This window comes from Rattus norvegicus, chromosome 10, assembly GCF_036323735.1.
Source record: "Rattus norvegicus strain BN/NHsdMcwi chromosome 10, GRCr8, whole genome shotgun sequence".
NCBI lineage: Eukaryota > Metazoa > Chordata > Mammalia > Rodentia > Muridae > Rattus > Rattus norvegicus.
In genome coordinates, this window is record NC_086028.1 from 96,973,092 (window position 1) to 96,986,967 (window position 13,876).

General features: G+C 40.7%; 1 long non-coding RNA gene across 1 annotated transcript; it reads right to left on the reverse strand.

Annotated features, from left to right (window-relative positions):
- Window positions 1-336: 336 nt before the first annotated feature.
- Window positions 337-13,133, reverse strand: LOC134480721 (uncharacterized). Its single transcript, XR_010055465.1, has 4 exons — window positions 12,977-13,133; window positions 11,224-11,299; window positions 4,654-4,757; window positions 337-3,966 (listed from the first exon to the last, which is right to left on the reverse strand). It is a non-coding gene; the product is annotated as an uncharacterized LOC134480721 (long non-coding RNA).
- Window positions 13,134-13,876: the final 743 nt, after the last annotated feature.

Here is a 13,876-nt window from a genome sequence, read left to right on the forward strand (position 1 = left end):
CCTTTCCAGTTGATTCCCTTCCTCTGCCTCCCATGATTATTTTGTTCCCCTTCTAAGTGGGTTTCAGGTATCCACACTTGGGCCTTCTTTCTTTTCAAGCTTTCTAAGGTCTTTGTGTTGTATTATGGGTATTCGGAACTTTTTGATTAATATCCACTTATCAGTGAGTGCATACCATGCATGTCTTTTGGGTCTGTGTTACCTCACTCAGGATGGTATTTTCTAGTCCTATCCATTTGCCTGCAAAACTCATGATGCCGTCATTTTTAATAGCTGTATAGTATTCCATTGTTTCTGTATCCATTCTTTGGTTGAGGGAGATCTGGTTTGTTTCCAGCTTCTGGACACTATAAGCTAGCAGAGTGGGACAGAGTTCAAGCTGGTTTCCTTAGTGACGGACCTATAAGCTCAAATCAACCCTTTCTCCAGAAAGTTGTTCAAGTGCTTAATATTCCTAAAATGAACCAAACTAGAATACCATTACATTCTGAGCACAATAGTGTATACCGGCTGCTCTTGTGTTCCTGTGGTGATATGGGAGGTGGAGACAGGGGAATCCCTTAAAGCTAGTGAGCCTGCCAGCCTGTTATGTTTAATGGCACCCAATAAAAGGGAGACCTCGTATATAGTAAGGTGGAAATCAAGGATCAACACCCATGCATTGAACTATGACAATGTGTACATATGTACAAATGGTTACACACACAAGAGAAAGAAGCACACACATACACACAGATAAGCACACACAGCTGTACATGGCTGCACACATAAAATAAATAGTAAAGAAATAAATAAGCCAAGGAATATATTATTTTCCCTGTCCATGTCAAATGATGTATTTCAGCAGAGTGTGCACAAAGAATTACTGTTTCTTTGAAAATGAATAAAGAAACTCTCAGATATATTCATATGCAATAAAATCAAATAGTATTAGCTAATTCTTAGAATTTGGAAGAAGGAAAATGTACCCAATACAGCCAGGTTGCAATGACATAAAACTATGTACCATTGGAACAAAAAAGACATAGTGTAAGGAAAATTACATAATCAGATGCCCGGAAAACATTTTTCTGTATTTGATAATTATAGTCCTGGTGGCAACCTTCTCCATAGTCACTTTAAAGTAACGAGAACAGAAGCCTCTGTGTGCATCTCAGGTTTGAATACCTGGAAACGAAATGAAGACAGTTGTAGAAAACACACGTTTGAGGAATTTAGCTGTTAGACTTATCAACTCTGGAGATTTGTGGCGAAGAAGCAACATTTAGTTTTTTAAGCTAGAAGAGACTTACGTGCCAAGAAAATACTATAAACAATTAACTTGCCCATACAGAGAAAGCAAATTTGAGAGGGATATTTACACAATTTAAACAAAGTTGTGGAGAATCTTTAGCCATAAGGTAAATGGTTCTTGGTCTCTAATTCATCTCTAGATTTTAAAGCCAGTTAATCTTGTCCATGGCTTGGCACATATCAAGCTTTAAAATTAGTACTCCTAAGGAGGGCACTGTACTCAGTAAGTCAGGCAAAGGGCTATCAAGAAGTCTTCCTCCAATTGCATAGCTCTGTGCTCTCTCACGACAATTACTAGGAATGGAAAATTATAAGAAGGGATCAGGTTATCTTGCTAGATCTATATCATCAAAAAATAAGTAAGGACAAGAGTCTGGGAAGAAATCTTATTCCTCTTTGCCAATCACAAACTTTCAGTTAGCTTGGCTGTTACTTCTATCCTACAGAAAGAAAGTCCTATTATGTATCTAAGACTTCTCCTTTCAAGGGTTTATCACTGAATATATCATTCAACCTTATCCAAGGTCTGGTGATCTTTGACGACATCTTGCAATAAAAAAGTTGCTAATAATGGAAAAGAAATGCACATGCACACACACACACACACACACACACACACACACACACACACACACACACAGCCAGTTCTGTGTAGTGTAGTTCTGGTATACTTCTATCAACACATCATTTTGGGATAGAGACCTGCAGGTGGGTCGGAGACCCCTGGCACATATGTAACAGAGGACTGACTGCTTTGTCTGGTCCCACTGGAAAAGGATGTGCCTAGCCCTGTATAGACTTGATGCCCCAGATATGGTGGATGCTGGGGTGGAGCACCCTTAGCAAAGGGCATGGAGGGATGGGGTGGGGAACTCTGGTAGGAGAGAATGGGGGGTGGACATTTTGGATGTAAATAAATAAAATAATTAATTAAAAAAGAAGATAATGAATGTGTCCCGTGGTGGAAGGGCATAAAATATCCATGAGTTTCTTAGACCTAGTCCTGGTAGTATAACAAATACCCAAGAGAATTCAACTTACACAGAAAAACGGTTTGTTTTGGAAAATTCACAGTTTTGGGAAATTAAGTCTATTTCCAATTGCATCTGCTGCCCCAGAGCCTGTGGTGTGAAAGACGTCACATGGGAGCAAGTGACAGAAGAAACTGCTCAGCCTGAGGTGACCGGGAAATAGATATGAAGTAAATACATTTGAGCTCTGCCCCTCATGGACATGTATCCAGCAGCTTCGAGCTAGGGAATAGTTCTTACAGCTTCCACCAAACTCCAACTGTGCCAAGCTGAGGAACACACACTTAGAAGCCTGTAAGGAGGAGGAATGAGGGATCAAACAAAGAGTAAGAAGACCAGGGTAGGACAGCAGCGTGGTTGGTAGTTGGGATGTATTTCTGTAGCCTAGACAGCAGTTGAACGTGCACCTGGCAAGAAGTTCCTCCCCTCCATGTGTCGGATAAGGATATATTGTAGCATCGTGTGCCTGAGAATTCTGTGTACGCTGCTCTTTTAACAACTGGACTGAATGGTCCTACTGATCTCTCTGAAGCCTGGCTGGGGGGTTTTCTTAGCAGAACATGGATGCCTTGGAGGGTGCATCTATGCCTCAGTGATAAGCCTCATGGGACATGGAATGACCTCAGTCCTATGAGCGTTGCCGACTCTGTTGTCCTTCTGTGAAATGGTTTACTTTCTTCTGGTTATTTACCTTTTTATTTCCTGAATCTGGCATCTATGCTAGCCTCTTATCCATGCCTGTCCTTCAAGCTAAAATCTCCTGGGTGCATCATTGTTTCTGACAAGAGGAGTTAGAAATCAAATTTTCTAAAAAAATGCCTTTTCTTTCTTTTTTTTTTTTAAAGTCAGCTTCTACTTCAGGAAGTTGCTTCAGAACCCTTACAGATACCAGCAGCTGAAAGTTGATACATCTTTGGCCACCAAAACACTTCCCAGTTCCTCAAGTCTTTTGATGAAGTTGTGGTCTACTTGGAGCCCACTGGTGGGTTTGTGGTTGTTTTTGTTTTTTTTTTCTTGTTTTGTTTTGTTTTTTGGTCATACCAAAATTTAACCGTTGTTCTTCACGCGTGTATTTCCCTACCTACTTGGTGACAACTGTACTCACCCAGTCACTGAGCTCTCAGGTACATGCCCTTTTCCAACATTCTTACAACATTAACCTTAATGATTAATAAGAAAACTGGCAGCTCATTATATAATGTCTGTGCTTTTAAGAAGTGACCAGGGTTAGAATGCCATATAAATGAAGTGGACTCATAACTCAAAGTGTATTTTAAAATTCTAAATGCATCCTTTTCTATTTTTTCTCTCCTTGGGAACGTTCAACTTTTAGTGGCGGTGTATCTCTGATGAGCTACCCCCTCTTCTTCCCCCAAATCTTTGCCTCAGACATAAATATGTACTGATAAATTTGCATGTATATTCCATTCCACCCCAGGCAAAACTTCTGCCATTTTCTTCCCTTCCCTCCACCTGCAGAGAGACTGTTAGCTTCTGCTATTCACGTTTAACTTCTATTTTCCAGAGCAATATTAGCATTCCCATGCTTGAGCGAGTAGACTCCCAGTTTCAGACATTTTTTCCTTTTCTCATTGTGCATTTTCTGAATTCGTTTCGTTTCATTTCGTTCTTTCACATGCATCTTAGAATGAAAGAGAAAAAAACATATCTCAGATGATTCTACTTCAAGCACCATACTCACCAATAAGACACTCAAAACAAAATACCACTCTCTCAAAACTGTGGGATATTTTATAATCCCAAATTTGCTTATTCCCATCATCCTCAAGGGGATAGAACACATATTATTATTCCATTAAGGAAATGAAGACTCGCAGAGCCAAGAAATCCTCTCTTCAGCTCCCTCTTCCCATTCCCATGTTCTAAAACTTGCTCTGTACAAACAGCTCACAAACCTTGTTAGCTGTAACCCTGTGACAGGCAAAGGATTCTCACAGGTTTCTCCACAAGGACCATTAGTGACAATCCAGGTGGGTCCAATTTCTACTCTCATTGGAAACTCATTTGCTGACCATCTGAGATGTATCTTGTAGGTTTCCCTTGTAATTAGGCTCAGAAGAAAAAAATGGCCAAATGTAACTCCCCTGTGAAAATTTTCTCCATGAATATATTATGTTCCCCAATATCATTTTTCCTAGAAGCCACCCAAACCAGCAGAAGGCAAAGTAAATGGTGAAAAGCAAGAGGTCAAAGAAAAGACATTATTTTAACATAATATTATTTCCCAGTGAATGCAGTATAAAAGAGAGGCTGTCGATAGTTTAGTCTTTCATTTATGAATGTATGTAGGCAGAATGGGTTTTCTCACTATCTTACGATGAAGTTGACCAAACCAGAGGACTTGTTTGTGCCACTGCTGCCGTGAATTATATGTTTCATCCAAGATTCTGTCCACATTGACGTTGGATCGGTCTACACAGATGCAAGAGAGAACATAAGAAAATCAACTAAAACGGTTTCAAACTACATTTTGGTAACGTCCTTCAATGTAACTAGCATCATAGAGGAAAGTTGCAAAGTTAACAAAGAGATTCTCTTCTCTTCGTTTCTCCATTTGCCAAAATTGGGAAGAGCCCAGGGTGTAATTATTGATAACAAGACAGAAAAAGAAAGAAAGAAAGAAAGAAAGAAAGAAAGAAAGAAAGAAAGAAAGAAAGAAAGGAAGGAAGGAAGGAAGGAAGGAAGAAAGAAAGAAAGAAAGAAAGAAAGAAAGAAAGAAAGAAAGAAAGAAAGAAAGAAAGAAAGAGAGAGAGAGAAAACTGTTTTCAGGTAATTTTTTACATTTGATTGTCTATATTTGATTTTTTTCTGTTTACTGGCTAGATTATTGTCCACTTGACACAAACAGTCATCATCTGAGTGGAGGGAACGTCCGTTGATAAAATGTTTCCATAAGAATAGGCTATAAGCACTAAGCCTTTACAGCATTTTCTTAATTAGTAAACCATAGCAGAGGTCTAGCTTTCTGTGGATGGTGCCATCTTTGGGTTGGTGCTCCTGGTTCTATACAAAAACTGGCTGGGCAAGCCACTAAGAGCAAGCCAGTGAGGAGCAGCACAGCTCCGTGGCCTCCACACCCGCTCCGTGGCCTCCGCACCCGCTCCGTGGCCTTCGCATCCGCTCCTGCCTCCAGGACTCTGTCCTGCTAAAGCGGGTCCTGACTTCCTTCTCCAGTGAAGACTTATATGAAAGTGTAGACCAAATCACCATTTCCCCCACAGCCGCTTTGCTCATGGCGTTTCATCCCACTAACAGTAGCCCCCTAACTCAGCCTGAACAACAAATTAGTGTTTGTAACTTCCTGATCCCCACAGACACATGATGTCTCTCCAGGCTGGCTTTGTTTTCGCCACTTCTGGTTGGATGAGTTGGTAGTTCCATACTCGATTTCTCTCAGTTTGGCTGCAACTGATACCTTTTCAAGTTTAGAACGAAAATAGGCATTTGGGGAAGCATTTCTGCAGTGGGACATTTGCAGTTTTTTGTGAATCATATTAAGAAACCACACATCAATGCCATGAGGTAGCCTCATGATTCCGATGTTCGCCCAAGGGATTCTAAGTCAAGACAATGATACCAGCTTTCTTGATATGCTCTTCTGTCTTTATTGAACATTGCATCCAGAGAGAGATGCCTTGAATGCATGCCAATAGCTTGTGTGGCTTCAGATTTCCTCACGCTGGTTGTAGATCCCATGATCGTTTTATATCATATTTTAAAGTACTTAGAAATATTCATGTTTTACTATATTAGTTGCACATCTTCCAATTAATATTTCAAATTTAAAGTACATAAATATATATACATTTTATAGTATTTGCATGCAAATTATTTGCATTTGTTGCTCTGGCATCTGCCAATGTTAAATTTCGTAATTCCATGATTCTAACAACTTGACTTGATATTTTTCTTTTTAAAAGAATTTACACACTTCACTATTATTTATGTACACGTGACTTTCTATGTAGGGGATGCGGGCACCTATGTGACATAAAACCCATGTGGAACTCAGAGAGCTCCTCGTGGGAGGTCTTTCCTTGCTCTACGTGAGTCCAAGTGACCAGACACACGTCATTTAGCTTGGCAGCCCTTACCTACCTCTCACTGACAATGATTGTTCATCTCATGGAATCATAAAATGATCAAAGTATTCCCACCTTTTATTTTCTGTGACCTAGTCCTGAACACACCCTCCGCGTGCCCCATGATCTGGCTCCTGCTGTTGGAGGACGGTAATTAAAGGTCGGTGTCTTGGTGATAGACCAGCATTCAGGTCACTCACAGAACAGGACATATGCAGACATGCTGTTTTCATACGGAAAGTGACCTTCTCCGGGCAAACTGAAAGCAGCGGTGGTTTCCCACTTGTGTTCCTTGCGGTTCTACGAAAATACTCTACTTCATCTGGACTCACGTCAAATTACTTGAATAATAAAATAATAAAATTTCAGCAAACTAATAAGCATATGGTTTCTTCTTAATGAATTTGCTTACTGAAACAGAATTTGTTGCTCTCTTAAATAGAAAACCAAGATCTATCTCTCTCTCTCTCTCTCTCTCTCTCTCTCTGTTGATGTACTTTTCTGTTGCTTTATTTTATTTTGTTTTTGTTAATGTTAACTTTTAAGTGAAAATATAGTGTATCGTTTACCTCATTCTTTTCCCTCCCTCTCACCCTTCTCTCGAATCCCACCTTGCTCAAAATTATTAACTCCTTTCTTTAGACACACACACTCTCACACCTAGAAATAAAAATAATACAACCTATTCAGTCCCTTTAGTGTTACTTGTACACATATTATTTCAGAGCTGACCACATGGTATAAGCAATGAGGAGGCACATTCCGCGGGGAGGCTATTTCTTCCACTAAAGGGCATCTTAGTTGCCTGTGGTTGTCTCTGGGTGGGACCTCATGAGACCCCCTCCCTCCCATGTTAGCCTGTCTGTCGGTGTCATACTTTTTCAGGTCTTGTCTGGCCAGGTGTATTGCTGAAGTATCATAGGTGTAATCCCCTGTCATTTCTAGGAGACACGATCTCCCAGTTTGTTTGTTTCTCAGGCTTTTAAAATACTTCTTCCTCCTCTTCTGCGATGTTCCCTGACCCTTAGCTGCAGGCTGCATTGTAAAGCCATCAGTTGGGGCTAGGCACCCTACCATCACTGGTTTCCTGGATTGTCACCGGTTGTGGTTTTCTGTATCTACCCTGTCTGCTGCAAAGAGATGCTTCTGTAATGACAGGTGGGAGATAAACTTATTCTGGGGTGTGAGGGTGGGTATTTAGTGTACTTAGGCTTCGTTCTCTCTCCTCGGTGGTTCCCAGTTCCAACTCCTAAGAGGTGAGTATGGAACCTAAAGTAACCACTACTTCGCTTTACTTTTTAAATAGTCTTATGTATTATTGTGATTTTTTCATACACGTATACAGTCTATTTTGATAGCATTCATCTGTCGTCATCCTCTTCCAACCTGTTCCGATGCTCCTTATATCCCATACAGTTCCCTCTCACATTTTCAATATATATGTTTATGCATTTGTATATGTGAATATATACACATATACATATATATATATATATATATATATATATGAATAATGTATGTAGTCCACCTAGTCCAGTTACTGCTGAACATGAGAGGTAAGAATTTGGAAAGAGAGGGTAATGGGGACACTTAGTGGGGAGGGGGCAGTCGGAGAAGAGAAAGAAATATCTGGGAGGATAACAGTAAGGCTCCTAAAATTAATATTCAAAAGAACTTAAATGAGATTGTCCTACATAGGGCAGTGCAATTCTTCTATGAAGCCATAAGTTATCAAACAAAACACTTATTACCAAGGATACTCCTTTGGGGTGGTTGGACAGGAAGATCCCAGAAGCGTCCCCAAGAACAAAACAAGGTATTGACATTTCTCTTGGTTTTTCAACAGGACCTGTGCTCACACCCTATTGATGAAAGGCATCAAACTTTTTAGTCACAGGACATGGAAAAATCAAGTCAGTACACTCCCTCTCTACTGCTGAGTTTCCGCAGAGTTTACACAGGTTGCTGGAAGAGAAAAAAAAAAAATCTTCAACAGTCTTCTTGCTCAGCTGTGAGCCCTGAAAGCTACAGTAATGATCTGTTTGGCAGGATCTGTGAATTGGAGCCATTGCGGCATGATTTTTATGGGCGTGACCAACCACGTTTCTGATTGGAATGAGCGCCCTTTCCCAAGGAGGAACCGCAAGACTGACACTGAGGGCAAGCTAAGAACCTGTGAGCACATAGCGCATAGGCCCTACAAGAGAACCTATCACTGTTATTGTGTTAAGTGTACGCAGCATCAAACTGCTTTCTATGTAATTCTCATTCTACTCAAGAATAAGTGCAATTTCCATTTCTCACCAGAGAAGCTTCGTTTTGCAGTGGGAGTGACTAAGGACAAGACTGATTTAGCTGTTTTATTAGGGATTAAATTTCTACCAAGCACATTACCAAATAATAATAATAATAATAAAACAAATGCTGTCTTTCTAGCATCTAATCTTCAAAAATCTATACAAATTCAAGAGGAATGTATCAACAACCTCAAATTTTCCAGGTCTCTGTAATGACAGAATAATGGCGGATGTTGCGTTATCAAATTATTTGGAACATTTTTTAAAAAGAAACCACAAGATTAGATAATATTTAAATTTCCAAAAACCGATTCTCTGGTTTATTATTCAGTCTTTTATCATTAAAAATGATTTTAAGAAATTTGTGATAGACACTGACTGTCAAACATGATAAAGAAAACCCACTATGCAGCCAATTAAACATTACAATCTAAAAAGATAGTTATATGGCAAATAATTTTCAGAACGTACTTCACCCTGGGTGTAGAAAATACAAACTACTTTACCATCTTCATATCAAGTATCTGCACATGAACATTTAAGTGTGTATATTATAATGTGAATATGACATATGCATATGAATTTATATATACATGCACATATAAATATATATGTTATTCATACTGATGTAGCTAAATCTATACATATACACACATACATATACGAATATTAATATATTTATATCTATACCTGAATATTAACGAATGAGGATGGGTCCATGATACATCTGCTCACATTTTTCTCTAGAAGTTTCTTAGTATTGGATAAGATGGTCAAAGGAACAAAGTCGAAACCAGTCAGGGGTACAAAGTGAGACCCTAGATGGTCCCTAAAAGCTTTTTAAACTATATATATTGAGAATTTCAGACACGCATATAATTTGCCTTGATTAAATCTATCCTTCCCTCCCTCCCCTCAACCTAGTATCACATCTCCACACTAATTTACATTTTATATATTACAACTTTTACTTTAACTCAAATCTATCATTGCCCGTGTGGTCACAGGTGATATTCCACTTGTTTAGAAATAAACCAAAGTAAATTTAATCCTGAAACCATTGTTGATGAAGTCAGAGACCTAGAATAGCTTCCTCCAGCGTCGTGTAAGGCCACTGGCTCTGGGACATACACTAGGCTCTACAATCAGAGTCCTTTGTGAATTTCCACTTCCTTCCTCCCTTTCCAAATACAACAGATCAGCGACTTCAAGGTGATTTTTAACTCCTAGTGGGGATGTTTCTGTGTTTCTTTGATTCGTGTGTAATTTCTCAACCTTACTGGGACCATGAGACCTCTTTTGCAGCAAGCATTTGTCAATAGTTTTCCTTGTATGGTGCCAATGGTGTGTGTGTGTGTGTGTGTGTGTGTGTGTGTGTCACAGATTGTTGTTGGATGTCTCCCTTGATCACCTCCTACCGTGGTTTTTGAAACAGGGTCTCTCACTCTATGTGGAACTCATCGATGGAGTTAGACTGGATGAGCAGCGAGCACGAAGGAGCCTCCCATCTTCCTGCCCCCTGTACTGTGAGTACAGGCTCCGGCTTGTGAGCTCAGTGCTTTGAGGTTACTGGGAATCTTAACTCATGTCCTCATGGTTGGGGAGCATCACTTTACTCATTGGATGTAGGGTCTCTCTGCCTTCTTTTAATAGTTTCTGAAGCCATTGTCTGGGGCAACTATCTTTACAAATGAACATTTTATTTCATTAATTATATTAGAGATGTACCAAAGTTCTGTTTCTTTTATAGTCCAGGTGAAATTATAACTCAGTCCTAGAAGAATCATAAAAATGTATATCGAAGATGAAGATCTCATTGGCCAATTAGTATCTAAGCAACAGGCAATCTTCAAACACTGTATGATACCGCTCTCTCTCTCTCTCTCTCTCTCTCTCTCTCTCTCTCTCTCTCTCTCTTCTTTCTTTTTAATTAATTAATTAATTAATTACATCCCAAATGTTTCCCCTTTTCTGGGTCTCCCCTTTCAGAGTTCTGTCTCCCCAATTCTCCCCCTCTTTGACCTCCTAAGTATCCTCCATCCTGGGGGCATCAAGTCTTTACAGGGATTGGCACATCCTCTCCCACTGAAGCTAGATGAGGCAGGCCTCTGCTACATATGTGCCAGAAGGTTTATTTATTATGTATACAGCGTGCTGCCTGCATCGCATGCCAAAAGAGGGCCTCTGATCCCAGTGTAGATGGTTGTGAGGCACCATGTGGTTAGGAATTGAACTCAGAACCTCTGGAAGGACAGACAGTGCCATTAACCTCTGACCCATCTCTCCAGTCCTTGGCTCTTACTTTTAAAGAAACATGTGTGATTTTTTTTTTCTGAGTCCCTCAAAAGTAAACTGGAGCCAAACAACACTTCACTAAGGGTAGAGAGTGATAAGAACTGACAGAAAGGTAGAACTTTAAATTTGCAGATGGCAATTCTGTTTCTACTCGGGTACCGAAGAAGCTTGATATCTAACATAACATAGCGAAACCTCATTTACCTGAAGGCTGATAATTCTTCATTTTGAAAGGCTTGGCACGCTGAAGGCATCTGCTGAAATTAACTTCTGTAATGATCTATGAAAGAGAATACATAAGGAAAATTAGAGTCACGGACGTGGCAGCTCGGCGGACACTGTCATTTCTTTCCTCTATTGTCACTATTTAGTTTCCTAATTAAAAAATCCCTCTTATCTGCTTGCGGAAGCCCTCACAAACTCAGAAGAGCATCAAGGCTGAGTAAGCTCGCCCTATGCCAGCCGCTGGGCAAGAGCTGGAAGATGCTTTGCCGATAGGTGCTTTGTAACATTCTTTCTTGATTAACTACAGCGACACAATGTACCTTTCATTTCTTTAATAGAGTTGCTCGCTCAGAGCTCTGCGTCTGTGAATTCTTTGTCACCTTGCCTCTGGGGTCAGCGGGAATGCACGAGGTATTTCTGAAGCCTCTAACAATTAGCCCACACACACACATCTTTTCTTATTAAAATTTGCTTTAATCTTGCTCCCTGAGATGATCATGGAGGAAGAGACTAAATTCCCTCAGTGGCTAGCAAGCCTAAGGCTTATGCTAGAATGTTCAGAGATACATCAAGCCTGTCAGAATTTCTCCAAAGTCAGGGGAGAGCACCAGCATAGGAAGATGAGCTGGCCAGTAACTGGCTGCTCTGGATTTCAGTACCAACTCTTCCTCTCACCACTTTTTCCACCTGGCCATATATTTGCTTACTTATGTCTGCCTATTATTTTTCCTATTGTTTTTGGCACCTCCATGTTTATAGTTCTTCAGAGAATAGTTGAAATAGTTCCACGGCAGAGAAGAAAAGCAGAAAGAGGTTCATTATAATGGCATTGCCCCCTTAAACATCAACCTTTGAAGAAACGGAAAAGGCGCTACTGGAATTCATGAGTTCTTTTCACGTCTTGGTACAGAGACTCTTTCTTTGCAGCCCAGGCTGGCTCTTGACTCCCTGTATAATTAAAGCTAGTCTCAGGCTGGAGAGATGGCTCAGCGGTTAAGAGCACTGACTGGTCTTCGGAAGGTCCTGAGTTCAATTCCCGGCAACCACATGGTGGCTCGCAACCATCTGTAGTGGGATCTGATGCCCTCTTCTGGAGGGTCTGGAGGAAATGGCAATGTACTCATATTAATAAAGTAAATAAATGGTTTAAAATAATAAAAATAAAAAAATAAAGCTAGTCTCAAGCTAGTGATCCTCCTGCCTCAGCCTCTCGTGTGCTGTAACCCCAGGCACACACAATCCCTTTAGAGTACGCAGGTTCTCACTCAGGTTCTTGATCTTTTCCTCTCGATAATTTGTTTCCTGGGTAGTGCTGAGGTTGTCACTCCCATTACCTCTCAGAGATCTTTCAGGATCCAACAACGTCCCTGTATTGCGTTTAGTATCCTTTTCCACATTATTCAGCAAAGTAGCACTTGGAAGAAGTCAGTTTAATTGCTGATTCTGGAACTCCTCGGACCCTCACGATGTGAGCCTTGTTACTTCTTTTTTTTCCCCCATCTTTATTAACTTGAGTATTTCTTGTTTACATTTTGATTGTTATTTCCCCTTCCCGGTTTCAGGGCCAACATCCCCCTAACCCCTACCCTCCCCTTCTCTATGGGTGTTCCCCTCCCCATCTCCCCCCATTACCACCCTCCCCACAACAATCACATTCACTGGGGGGTTCAGTCTTGGCAGGACCAAGGGCTTCCCCTTCCACTGGTGCCCTTACTAGGATATTCATTGCTACCTATGAGGTCAGAGTCCAGGGTCAGTCCATGTATAGTCTTTGGGTAATTAGTCCCTGGAAGCTCTGGTTGCTTGGCATTGTTGTTCACATGGGGTCTCAAGCTCCTTCAAGCTCTTTCAGTCCTTTCTCTGATTCCTTCAACGGGAGTCCCGTTCTCAGTTCAGTGGTTTGCTGCTGGCATTCGCCTCTGTAACTCATTGTTCTTGTCCTTGTGATCATTGCCACTGGGAGGGGGAGGGTCAGGGAGAGAGAGAGAGGAGAGAGAGGGCGAGGGAGAGGGAGAGAAATGAGACAAGGAAAGTGGGAGATAGTGGGGAAGCATTTCAGCCAGGATTTTTTTTTTTACTCTTACAAGTATTACTTGTGAAAATTGAATGCAATTTAAATCAATATGCTGGCCAAAAAGTAGGGGCAGGACACTAGAACACTAACAATGACGACTCTAAGTCATTGAGAGGCATCAGAGAGTAGGGTACGTCTGTAGCAGATGCAGAGAAAAGCAAACACATGTAGCCTGCTTGCTTACCTTACACCATCAGCATGTGCCTGTGTGTTCCTGTTTTACTATTGTGTCCCTTTTATACTCTATTCTGCCTGAGTCTGTGAAAGCTCACGTTAAATTTTGATGTTTACTCATTTGCTAGCATAGCCTCACAGAGTCTTTTCTGGATTCATTAAAAGGACAACAAACCAACATGGGAGAACAATACTGTATTGTGCTTTGTCCCCTCCGTTAGGAAGCGAATAGAAAGCACTTTGTTTGGGAATGAATAGATGAATGATAATGTGCTTCTCAATAGGACAGTGTTTCAAAATCTTTTTTAATCTCTGGAACCGGGATTCCATTTGTTTCCCAGTCAGCTGCTTGATCAAGGGCAAGTGCCAGGGCAAAAGCCAGGC